This window comes from Eumetopias jubatus, unplaced genomic scaffold (genome assembly GCF_037043125.1).
Source record: "Eumetopias jubatus isolate StellerSeaLion01/CBP00866 unplaced genomic scaffold, mEumJub1_p1.0 scaffold_11, whole genome shotgun sequence".
Lineage (NCBI taxonomy): Eukaryota > Metazoa > Chordata > Mammalia > Carnivora > Otariidae > Eumetopias > Eumetopias jubatus.
The window spans coordinates 60,480,279-60,492,307 of NW_028274817.1; the positions used below are offsets into that span (position 1 = coordinate 60,480,279).

The following is a 12,029-nucleotide window of genomic DNA, read 5'->3' on the forward strand; positions in this document are numbered from 1 at the left end:
CCTCCCATGACACTGAAGCACACACTTTACACCTGATGAGGCAATCGCCCGCCCACTGCCAAGGTCCAAGAATTTGCTCCCTCCGTTCTCCTCTAGGATTCTGGTGATTTCCTGTCTCACATGTAGGTCTTTCATCCATTTTGAATTTATCTTTGTGTATGGTGTTAGAAAATAGTCCAATTTCATTCTTCTGCATGAGGCTATCAAGTTTTCCCAACCCCATTTTTTGAAGTGACTGTCTTTTTCCATTGGATATTCTTTCCTGCTTTGTCAAAGATTAGCTGAGGGTCCATTTCTATAGTTGAGGGTCCATTTCTGGGTTCCCTATTCTGTTCCATTGATCTATGTGTCTGTTCTTGCATCAGTACCATACTGTCATGATGATTACAGCTTTGTAACACAAGTTAAAGTTCAGAAATGTGATGACTCTAGCTTTGGTTTTCTTTTTAGTCATTACTTTGGCTATTTGGGGTCTTTCCTGGTTCCATACAAATTTTAGAATCGTTTGTTCCAACTCTGAGAAAAATGCTGGTGTTATGTTGATAATGATTACGTTCAATGTCTAGATTGCTTTGGGTAGTATAGACCTTTTTAAAATTTATTTATTTAAGAGAGAGAGAGAGCAAGCAAGGAGGGGGGGGCAGAGGGAAAGAATTTCAAACAAACTCTCCACTGAGTGGGGAGCCTGATGTGGGGCTCAATCTCATAACCCAGAGATCATGACTTGAACCAAAATCAAGAGTCAGATGCTTAACTGGCTGAGCCACACCAAGGTGCCCCTAGGTAGTATAAACATTTTAACAGTATTTGTTATTCCAATCCATGAGCATGGAATGTTTTTCCATTTCTTTGTGTCTTCCTCAATTTCTTTCATAAGTAGTCTATAGTTTTCAGAGTAGAGATCTTTTACCTCTTTGATTAGGTTTATTCCTCTGGTGCAACTGTAAACAAAATTAATTCCTTGATTTCTCTTTCTGCCACTTCATATTGGTGTATCGAAATGCAACAGATTTCTCTGCATTGATGTTTTTATCCTGTGACTTTGCTTGTGTCAGTTCTAGCCATTTTTTGTTTTTTGTTTTGTTTTGTTTTGTTTTGTTTTAGTTCTAGCCATTTTTTGATGGAGTCTTTCAGATTTTCTTCACAGAGTATCATGTTGTCTGTGAAGAGTTAAAGTTTGACTTCTTTCTTGCCAGTTTGGATGCCTTTTATTTCTTTTGTTTGATTGTTGAAGCTAGGACTTTCAGTACTTTGTTGAAAAACAGGGGTAAAAGTCAACATCCTTATTGTGTTCATGACCTTAGGGGAAAAACTCTCAGTTTTTCCCCATTGAGTATATTATCTGTGGGTCTTTCAGGTGTATGGCCTTTATGATGTTGAGGTATGTTTCTTCTATCCCTACCTTCCTGAATGTTTTTACCAAGAAAGGATACTGTATTTTGTCAAATGCTTTTTCTGCATCTATTGAGAGGATCATATGGTCCTTATCCTTTCTTTTGTTAATATGGTGTATCACATTGATTGTTTTGCAGATGTTGAACCACCCCAGCAGCCCAGGAAAAAATCCCACTTGATCGTGTACTGTTGGACCCAAATAGCCAGTATCTTGTTGAGAATTTTTGCATCCATGTTCATCAGGGATATTGGTCTGTGATTCTCCTTTTTAGTAGGGTCTTGGTCTTATTTTGGGATCAAGGTAATGCTGGTCTCACAGAATGAGTTTGGAAGTTTTCCTTCCATTTCTATGTTTTTGGAAGTGTTTCAGAAAAATAGGTATTGATTCCTCTATAGGGTATAGAATTCCCCTGGAAGGCCATTGGGCCCTGGACTCTTGTTTGTTGGGATATTTTTGATTACTGATTCAAATTTTTTGCTAGTTCTTGCTCCGTTCAGGCTTTCTATTTCTTCCTCTTTCAGTTTTGATAGTTTATATGTTTCTAATAGTTTACCCATTTCTTCCAGATTGCCTATTTCATTGGCATATAATGACATAATATTCTCTTATCCTTGTTTGTAATTCTATGGTGTTGCTTCAGATCTCTCCTCTTTCAGTCTTGATTTTATTATTTGGGGGGTCCTTTTTATTTTCTTTTTGATAGGTCTGGCTAGGGGTTTATCAGTCTTGTTAATTCTTTCAAATATTCAGCCCCTAGTTTCTTTGGACTGTTTACATTTTTAGTTAGTGTTTTCAGTTTCTTCAGAGAGACACCAAGAAATAGAATTGCTGGATCATATGGTCATTTTATTTAAAAAAATTGAGGAGCTTCTATACTATTTTTCATATTGGATGTACCAAATAACATTTCCACCAACAGTGGAACATATATGAAAATTCTAACGTGAAAATTCTAATAGTTTTTTTTTAGTTAATAATTTACTTTGAATTGATATTGTTACTGTGAGGATGCTTACTATGAGAATTATCTCTTTTTTTCAGGCTGTGGTTTTGGTTTTATTTAAGAGTTAAGGACTTGATACCAAAGTCAGACAAAGACACTACAAGAAAACTACAGAGTGATATATTTTATAAATATTGATGCAAAAATACACAACAAAATACTAGCAAACTGAACTCTGCCACATATTAAAAGGGTTATACATCATGACCAATTGCGTTCTATTCCTGGAATGCAAGTATGGTTTAGCATATGAAAATCAGTTAATGTAATATGCCATACTATCAGAAAAATGGGAGAAAATGACATGATTTTTTAATTCATGCAGAAAAAGCATTTGACAAAATTAATCATCCTTTCATGATAAAAGCATTCAACAGAATAGTAATAGAAGAAAACTACTTTAATATAATAAAAGTCATATATGAAATACCCTCAGTTTACATCATATTCAATGGTGAAAATCTGAAATCTTTTTCTCTAAGGTCAGGAAAAAGTAAGGAATCCTGGTTTTGCAACTTCTATTTGACCTAGTTTTGAAAATTTTAGACAAACAATTAGGCAAGGAAAAAGCATACAAGGGATCCAAAGAAAGGAAAAAGTAAAATTGTCTCTATTCACAAACGCAACCTTGTATGTAGAGAATCACAGACTCCATCAAGAAAATACTAGAACTAATAAGTGAATTAAGTGAAATAGCAGAATTCAAAGTCAACACAAAATCAATTTCATTTCTATACAATAACAATGAATAACCAGAAAAGAAAGTAAGAAAATTTTATTTATAATGACATACAAAAAAACTTAAGGGCTAATCAGTTAGATGAAAAATCATATAATGGGGCTCCTGAGTGGCTCAGTTGGTTAAGCGACTGCCTTCGGCTCAGGTCATGATCCTGGAGTCCCGGGATGGAGTCCTGCATCAGACTCCCTGCTTAGCAGGGAGTCTGCTTCTCCCTCGGACCCTCCCCCCTCTCATGCTCTCTCTCTATCTCATTCTCTCTCTCAAATAAATAAATAAAATCTTAAAAAAATTTAAAAAATCATATAATGAAAAATATAACATAGATGCAAGATATTAAAAATAAGACATAAAAATGGAAGCACACTTCATATTCATGGATTAGAAAATTTAATACTGTTAATATGTCCATACTACCCAAAATGATCTACAGATTCAATGAAATCCCTTTTAAAATCCAATTACTTTTGGCATAAATAGAAAAATCTATCCTTAAACTCATTTTGAGTTCATTTTTGTGAATAGTATAAGAAAGTGTCCAGTTTCATTATTTTGCATGTGGTTGTCCAGTTTTCCTAGAATTGTTGGTTGAAGAGACTGCCTTTCCCATTGGATATCTATTTATTCTTTGTAAAAGATTAATTGACTATATAATTGTGTTTTTTTAATAAGTTTTCTATTCTATTTCATTGATCTATGTGTCTATTTTTATGCCAGTACCATACTGTTTTAATTACTAGCACTTTGTGGGGGCCTGGGTGGCTCAGTCATTTAAGCATCTACCTTCGGCCCATTTCATGATCTCAGGGTCCTGGGATTGAGTACCCCATCAGGCTCCCTGCTCAGTGGGGAGACTGCTTATCTCTCTCCCTCTGCCTCTCCCCTCCCCCACACCTGCTCTCTCTTGCATGCACATATTCTGTCAAATAAATTAAAATCTTTAAAAAATATAATAATAATAATTACTAACACTTTATAATATAACTTGACATCTGACATTGTGATACCTCAATTTCTTTTTTTTTAAGATTGCTTTGTTTATTTGAGGTCTTTTGTGTTTCCATACAAATTTTGGTTTTGTATACAAATTAGGACTGTTTATGTTAATTCTGTGAAAAATGCTGTTGATATTTTGATAGAGTTTGCAGTAAATGTGTAGATTGCTTTGGGTAGTATAGACATTTTAACAGTATTTGTTGTTTCAACCCATGAGAATGAAATGGCTTCCCATTTCTTTCATGAGAGCCATCCGTGGAAAGCATCACAGAACCCACAAAGATTGCTGAACATACTTACACCAAACCCCCACTTTAGCACTTTACAGAGACCACCCTTTTCAGTCAAGCATGCCTCAGTCCCTGTGTGGTGGGCCTCTACCCCAGAAGACCAGTGCAACCACTGCCCACACCATATCTCTAAAGTCTGGAGTTTGAAAGGTCAGCAAGCTTGGATGCAATATAGAATGGAGGACAGTGTGCTGCTCCTGGAGAGAAGGTAGGCAAACAATCCAGGGGCAGACAACATGGAAACAGTGATCTGAAAAATGCCTGGGGCAGACAAGGTGGAGGTTAGTTGCTCTGTTCAGAGTGCCTACCTGAGAGACAGCATTCATGGGGATGCCCCTCCAGGAACAAAGCTGCTATCTGGCAACATTTCTCTCACCTGCCCCTCAGCCTAAACTCAGAGCCACCAGCAGGAAGCAGAACAGCACACACACACTGGATGCTTAACTTGTGCTTACACCAAGCAACCCCTCCTGTGCTCTGGAGAGGCTGCCCTTCTCAGTCAATCTTGCCTGAGTCCCAGTGTGGCAGGCTCCTTCCCCAGCAGACCAGCACAAACCCCTACCCATGCCATATATCCCAACCAGAGAGTTCTGCAGGGCCTCAGTTTTGGTGGAGGTGGTATCAGGTATCATTTAACCAAACCAGAGTACACTCAGGTTAAACTTGTCACAATCATGTCAGGGACAAAACACTGCCCACAGCAGACAAGGAGAGCTGTTGCAGACAACTGGTCCAAAGGATGACCAACCAAAACACAACAACAGAGCACATGCAACACACACCAAAGGCACTTCCTGAAAAACCAAGCCCTGGGCACTATGTGACCTCTTCCTCATAAAGCCATTAATGACCAGGAGACATAACTGTTTTTTCTTTGTTTGTTTTGTTTGTTTTTTTATACACACAGAAGAAGGTGGAGATGTAGACAAAATGCACACAGAGGAATTTATCCCAAATGAAAGAATAAGATAAGGTCATGGTTAGAGATCTAACCTAAACAGATATAATAACATGCCTGATGGAAAATTTAAAGCAAAGATCCTAAGGATATTCACTGGGTTTGAGAAAAGAAGAGAAGACATCAGTGAGACCCTTACCACAGAGATAAGAGAGTTAAAAAAGAATCAATCAGAGATGAAGACGGCAATAGATGAGATTTGAAACAGGATTGATGAAAGAAGCAGGCTGGAGAAACAGAGGAACAATTCAGTGATGTAGAAGTCAAAATAATGGAAAATAATGAAGCTAATCATGAGTGTTATATAATTTTCAGAGTACAGGTTTTTCACTTCTTTGGATAAGTTAATTCCTACATATGTTATTAGCTTTGGTGCAATAGTAAATGGGATTATTTTCTCAATTTTTATTCTGCCACTTCATTATTAGTGTATAAAAATGCAAACAATTTCTGTACATTGATTTTGTATCCTGTAACTTCAATGAATTTATTTATCCATTTTAGTAGTTTTTTGGTGATGTTTTTGGGTTTTCCATATATAGTATCATGTCAACTGCAAACAGTGACAATTTCATTCTTCCTTGCCAATTTGGATGTTTTTATTTCTTTATGTTGTCTAATTTCAATGGGTGGACTTCCAGTGCTATGTAAAATAAAAGTGGTGAGAGTGGGAATCCTTGTCTTGTTCCTGACCTTAGGGAAAAAGCTCTCAGTTTTTTGTCATTAAGTATGATGTTGGCTGTGGGTTTTTTTCATATAAGGCCTTTATTATGTTGAGGTATGTTTCCTTTTGATATACTTTGCAGAAGGCTTTTTATCATGAATGGATGTAATTTGTCGAATGCTTTTTCTGAATCTACTCAAATGATCATTAGGTTTTTATCCTTTTTCTTATTATTATATCACGTTCATTGTTTTGCAGATATCGTACCACTTTTGAATCCCAGGAATAAATTCCACTTGATCATGGTGCATGATTTTTTTTAAGATTGTATTTATTTATTTGACAGAGAGAGAGAGATAATGAGAGCAGGAATAGAAGCAGGGGGAGTGACAGAGGGAAAACAGGCTTTCCACAGAGGAAGGAGCCCAATGCAGGGCTCGATCCCAGGACCCTGGGATCATGACCTGAGCCGAAGGCAGATGCTTAATGACTGAGCCCTTCAGGCACCCCATGATTTTTTTTTTAATGTATTGTTGGATTCAGTTCGTTAATATGTTTTTAAAGTACTTTTGCATCTCTGTTAATGAGAGATATTGGCTTGTAGTTCTTTTTTTTAAAGATTTATTTATTATTTATTTTGAGAGAGTGAGAATGAGAGAGAGAGTACATGAGAGGGGGGAGGGTCAGAGGGAGAAGCAGACTCCCTGCCAAGCAGAGAGCTCGATGCAGGACTCGATCCTGGGACTCCAGGATCATGACCGGAGCTGAAGGCAGTCGCTTAACCAACTGAGCCACCCAAGCGCCCTGGCTTGTAGTTCTTGTATTTTGTGGTATCTGTATGTAGTTGTGGTATCAGGATGATACTTTACTCATGGAATGGATTTGGAGTTTTCCTTCCTCTTGTATATTTTGTAATAGTTTGAGAAGAACAGGTATTAACTCTTCTTTAAGAGTTTCGTAGAATAAAGTCCTCATGCAATGCAGCACAAGTACTCCCCCAGGAAGTGCAGCACCTGAAGCTACTGCCCTGAACTCCCATTGTGAGCCACCTCACTTGACCAGAACAGCCAGAGTGCTGTTCAGTCCTATTTGTGGTCTGCTCTTGTGCCCTTTTCAGTCTACAATAAAGGCCACTCTCTCATCTTTCAAATCAGTCAGTCAATCAATCATTATATACATATATACATACAAATAAATGTTTGGTAGAATTCACCTGTGAAGCTATCTCGTCCTGAACTTTTGTTAGGATTTCTTATTTTTTTATTACTGATTCAATTTCAATGCTAGTAACCAGTCTGTTCAAATTTGTTATTTCTTCCTGCTTTAGTTTTGATAGATTACATGTTCCTGGGAATTTATAAATTTCTTCTATGTTGTCCAAGTTGTTGGCACATACGTTTTCATAATATTCTCTTATAATTGTTTTTATTTCCATGGTGCTTGTTGTTATTTCTCCTCTTTCATTAGTGATTTTGTTTGGTTTCTCTCTCTCCCTTTCTCTTTGGATCAGTCTGGCTAGAAGTTTATCAATTTTCATGATCTTTTTAAAGAACAGGTCGTATTGTCGTTGATCTCTTTATAATTTTTGTTTGTTTCTTTTTTTCTATGCCATTTATTTTGGCAATAATCTTTATTATTCTTCTGGTTTGAGGCTTCATTTGTTGTTGTTTTTCTATTTTCTTTAGGTGTAAGTTTAGGTTGTTTATTTGATATTTATCTTACTTCTTGAGGTAGGCCTGTATTGCTATAAATGTCCCTCTTACAACTTTTTGCTGCAACCCTAGGATTGTGGACCATTGTGTTTTCTTTTTTTTAAGATTTATTTATTTATTTATTTGAGAGAGAAAGAGAATGAGCATGAGCAAGGGGGGCAGAGAGAGAGGGTGAAGCAGGCTCTCTGCTGAGCAGGGAGTCCAATGTGGGGCTCAATCCCAGGACCCTGGGATCATGAACTGACCTGAAGTTAGACACTTAACTGACTGAGCCACCCTGGTGCTTCGGACCTCTGTGTTTTCATTTTCAATTGTTTCTATGTAATTTTTGCTTTGATTGACCCATTCATTATTTAGTAACATGTTATTTAACCTCCATTTGTTATTGTGGTTGCTTTTTAGTTTCATAGCATTGTGGTCAGAAGACATGCATGGTATGATTTTGATCTTTCTGAATTTGTTGAGACTTGTTTTATGGCTTAATATGCAATCCATTCTGGAGAATATTCCATTTGCTGCTTTAGGATGGAATGTTCTGAATATGTCTTTTAAACCCATCTGATCAAGTACATCATTCAAAGCCACTGTTTCCTTGTTGATTTTCTGTTTGGATGATCTGTCCATCAAAGTAAGTGAGGTGCTAAATTCACAGAGCTAGAACAAATAATCTTAAAATTTGTATCAAACCACAAAAGACCACAAATAGTGAAAGCAATCTTGAAAAAGAAAACCATGAGGCATTAGAATTTCAAACTTCAAGTTATATTACAAACCTGTAGTAATCTAGATAGTATCATACTGGCACAAAAATAGACCCATAGATCAATGGAACAGAATAGAAAGCCCAGATATGGACCCACAAATATATGGTCAACTAATCTTTGACAAATCAAGAAAGACTGTCCAATGGGAAAAAGACAGTCTCTTCAACAAATTGTTTTGGAAAATCTGGTCAGCTACATGCAAAAGAATGGAACTGTGAGACAGGAAACCATTAAAATCCTAGAGGGAAACACAGGCAGTATTCTCCTTGACATTGGCTGTACCAAATTCTTTCTAGATGTGTCTCCAGAGGCAAGGACACAAAAGCAAAAATAAACTACTGAGACTACATCAAAATAAAAAGTTTTTGCACAGTGAAGATAACAATCAATAAACTAAAAGGCAACCTATGGAATGGGAAAAGATATTTTCAAATGATATATCTGATAAAGGGTTAAGTACCCAAAATCTAAAAGAACTTATCAAACTCAACAACTCATAAAAGAATGATCCAGTTAAAAATGTGCAGAAGTCATAAATAGATATTTTCCCAAAGAAGACATACAAATGACAAACAGACACATGAAAAGATGCTCAATATCACTCATCATCAGGGAAATACAAATCAAAACTACAATGAGATGTCACCTCACACCTGACAGAATGGTTAAAATTAACAACCTAAGAAACAACAGGAGTTGGCCAGGATGTGGAGATAGGGGAACATTCTCACTGTTGGTGGGAAAGCAAAATAATACAGTCTCTCTGGAAAATAGTATGAAGGTTCCTCAAAAAGTTAAATAGAACTACCTTATGATCCACCAGTTCTACTACTATGTATTTATCCAAAGAATACAAATAAATACAAATCCAAAGGATACATACACCCTTATTTTTATAGCAGTTTTATTTATAATAGCCAATTCATGGAAACAGTCCGAGTGTCCATGGACTGATGAATAGACAAGGAAAATGTGGTATATACATAATAGAATGTTACTCAGACATAAAAAAAGAATGAAATCTTAAAACAACATGGATGGAGCTAAAGAGTATTATGCAAAATGAAATAACTCAGTCAGAGAAAGACATAAACCATGATTTCACTCACATGTGGAATTTAAGAAACAAAACAAATGAGTAAAGGGGAAAAAAGTAAGAGAGGCGAACCAAGAAATGGTCTCTTAACTATAGAGACAAACTGATGGTTAGCAGGAAGGATTTGGGGGAGTAGGGGTTAAAGAAATTATGGAGATTAAGAAATGCACTAGTTGTGATGAACACCAGGTATTTCATGGAAGTATAGAATCACTATGTTGTACATCTGAAACTAATATTAAATGGTATGTTAAGTAACTGGAATTTGGAAAAAAAATAAAAAAATAAGTAATGATCATAAATATATTCACTGGAGTTGAAAAAGAGTGCAGGACATCAGTGAGACTGTTATCACAGAGATTAAAAAAAAGAACTAATCAGAGATGTGGAACACAATAAATGAAATTAAAAATAATCTTGATGGAATAAATAGTAGGCTAGAGGAAAGAGATAAATGCATTAATGACCTGGAGGACAGAGTCATGGAAAGTAATCAAGGTAAACAAATAAGAGGAAAAAAATACGCAAAATGAGAATAATCTTAGGGAACTCAGTGACTCAATAAAGTGCAATAACACTTGCATTATAAGGTTCCCAGAAGAGAGAGAAAAGGGGGCAAAATATTTATTTGAAGAAGTAATAGCTGAAAACTTCCTTAAACTGGGGAAGGAAGGAGATATCCAGATATAGGAGGCACAGAGATTCTACCCAAAAAATCAACCCAAAGAAGTCCACACCAAGACATGCAGTAATTAAAATGCTAAAAAGAAGTGATTAAGAAAAAAAAATTAAAATCAGCCAGAGAAAAGGTGACAGTTACACATAAAGGAAACCCTATAAGTTTAGTAGCCACTTTTCAGCAGGATCTTTGAGGGCCAGAAGGGAGTGGCACTATATATTCAAAGTGCTGGAAAAAAAAAAAAACCCTGTAGTGAAGAATAGTCTATCCAGCAAGGATACTATTAAGAATAAAAAGGAAGATAAAGAGTTTCTCAGACAAACAAAAACTAAAGGGATTCATGACCACTAAACCAACCCTTAAAAAAATATTAAAGAGGGCAATTTGCTTGGAAATGGAAGATCATAAGTGAGAGTATGAAAAGTAAGGAACACAAAAGCAACAAAACAGGTATTTGTGTAAAATTCAGTTAAGGCATTCATAAAATAAAACAAAGTAAAATATAAACCATATCACTAAAATATGGGGGTTAGAGGAGTAAAGAATGGGTTCAAATTCAAGTCACCATCAACTTTCTTACTATATGCAGAAAATGTTATATACAAACCTAATGGTAACTAGAAATCAAAAACAAGTAATAGATATGCAAAGAATAAAGAGAAAGGAATTCAAGTATATCACAAAGGAAAGCCAACAAACCATGAAAGAGAGCAAGAGAAGAAAGGATCAGAGAAAAACTATTAAAAAAACACAAAAAGGTACAAAAATGGCAATAAATACATATCTATCAATAGTTACTTTTAATGTAAATGATCTAAATTCTCTAATTAAAAGAATTCCTCACTGATACAGTGGGGGAAAAAAAAAACAAGACCCATCTATATGTTGCCTATACAAGAGACTCATTTCAGACGTAAGGAACCCTGCAGATAGAAAGTAATGGGATAAAGAAATATTTGCCATGCAAATGGATGTCAAAAGAAAGCCAGGGTAGTAATACCTATATGGACAAAATAGACTTTAAAACAAAGCCTGTGACAAGAGAAAAAAAGGGCACCATATAATAATAAAGGAGACAATCCAACAAGAAGATATAGCAATTATAAATATTTATGCACCCAACATGGGAGTACTCAAATACACAAAACAGTTAACAACAAACACAAAGGAAATAGTCAATAGTAATACAATAATAGTAGTGGATTTTAATGCCCTGCTTTTTTGTACGGACAGATAATCCACACAGATACTACACTTGATCTTAGCCAAAAGGCCGAGAAATGATGAGATCATCCACACAGAAAATCAAAAAGGAAACAGCAGCTTTGGATGACACACTGAACCAGATGGACTTAAGAGATATATTCAGAACATTCCATCCTAAAACAGTAGAATATACTTTCTTTTAATGTGCACATGGAACATTCTCCAGAATAGATCACATATTAGGCCACAAAACAAGTCTCACCAAGTTCAAAATGATCAAAATTATACCATGCATGTTTTCTGACCACAACGCTAAGAAACCAAAAAGCAACCACAAGAACAAATCTTGAAAGAGTACAAACACATAGAAAATAAATACAAGCAACTAAACAATGAATTGGTCAATCGAGAAATAAAAGAAGAGATCAAAATGTACTATACATTGGCTAATTGAATTTAAATAAAAAACTTGCATAAAAACAAATGAAAATGAAAACACAGTGGTCCAAAATCCTTGGGATGAAGG

General features: G+C 35.7%; 1 pseudogene; it reads right to left on the minus strand.

The window, feature by feature from the left end:
- Positions 1-11,466: 11,466 nt before the first annotated feature.
- On the minus strand, positions 11,467-11,582 carry LOC114207573 (U2 spliceosomal RNA; annotated as a pseudogene).
- Positions 11,583-12,029: the final 447 nt, after the last annotated feature.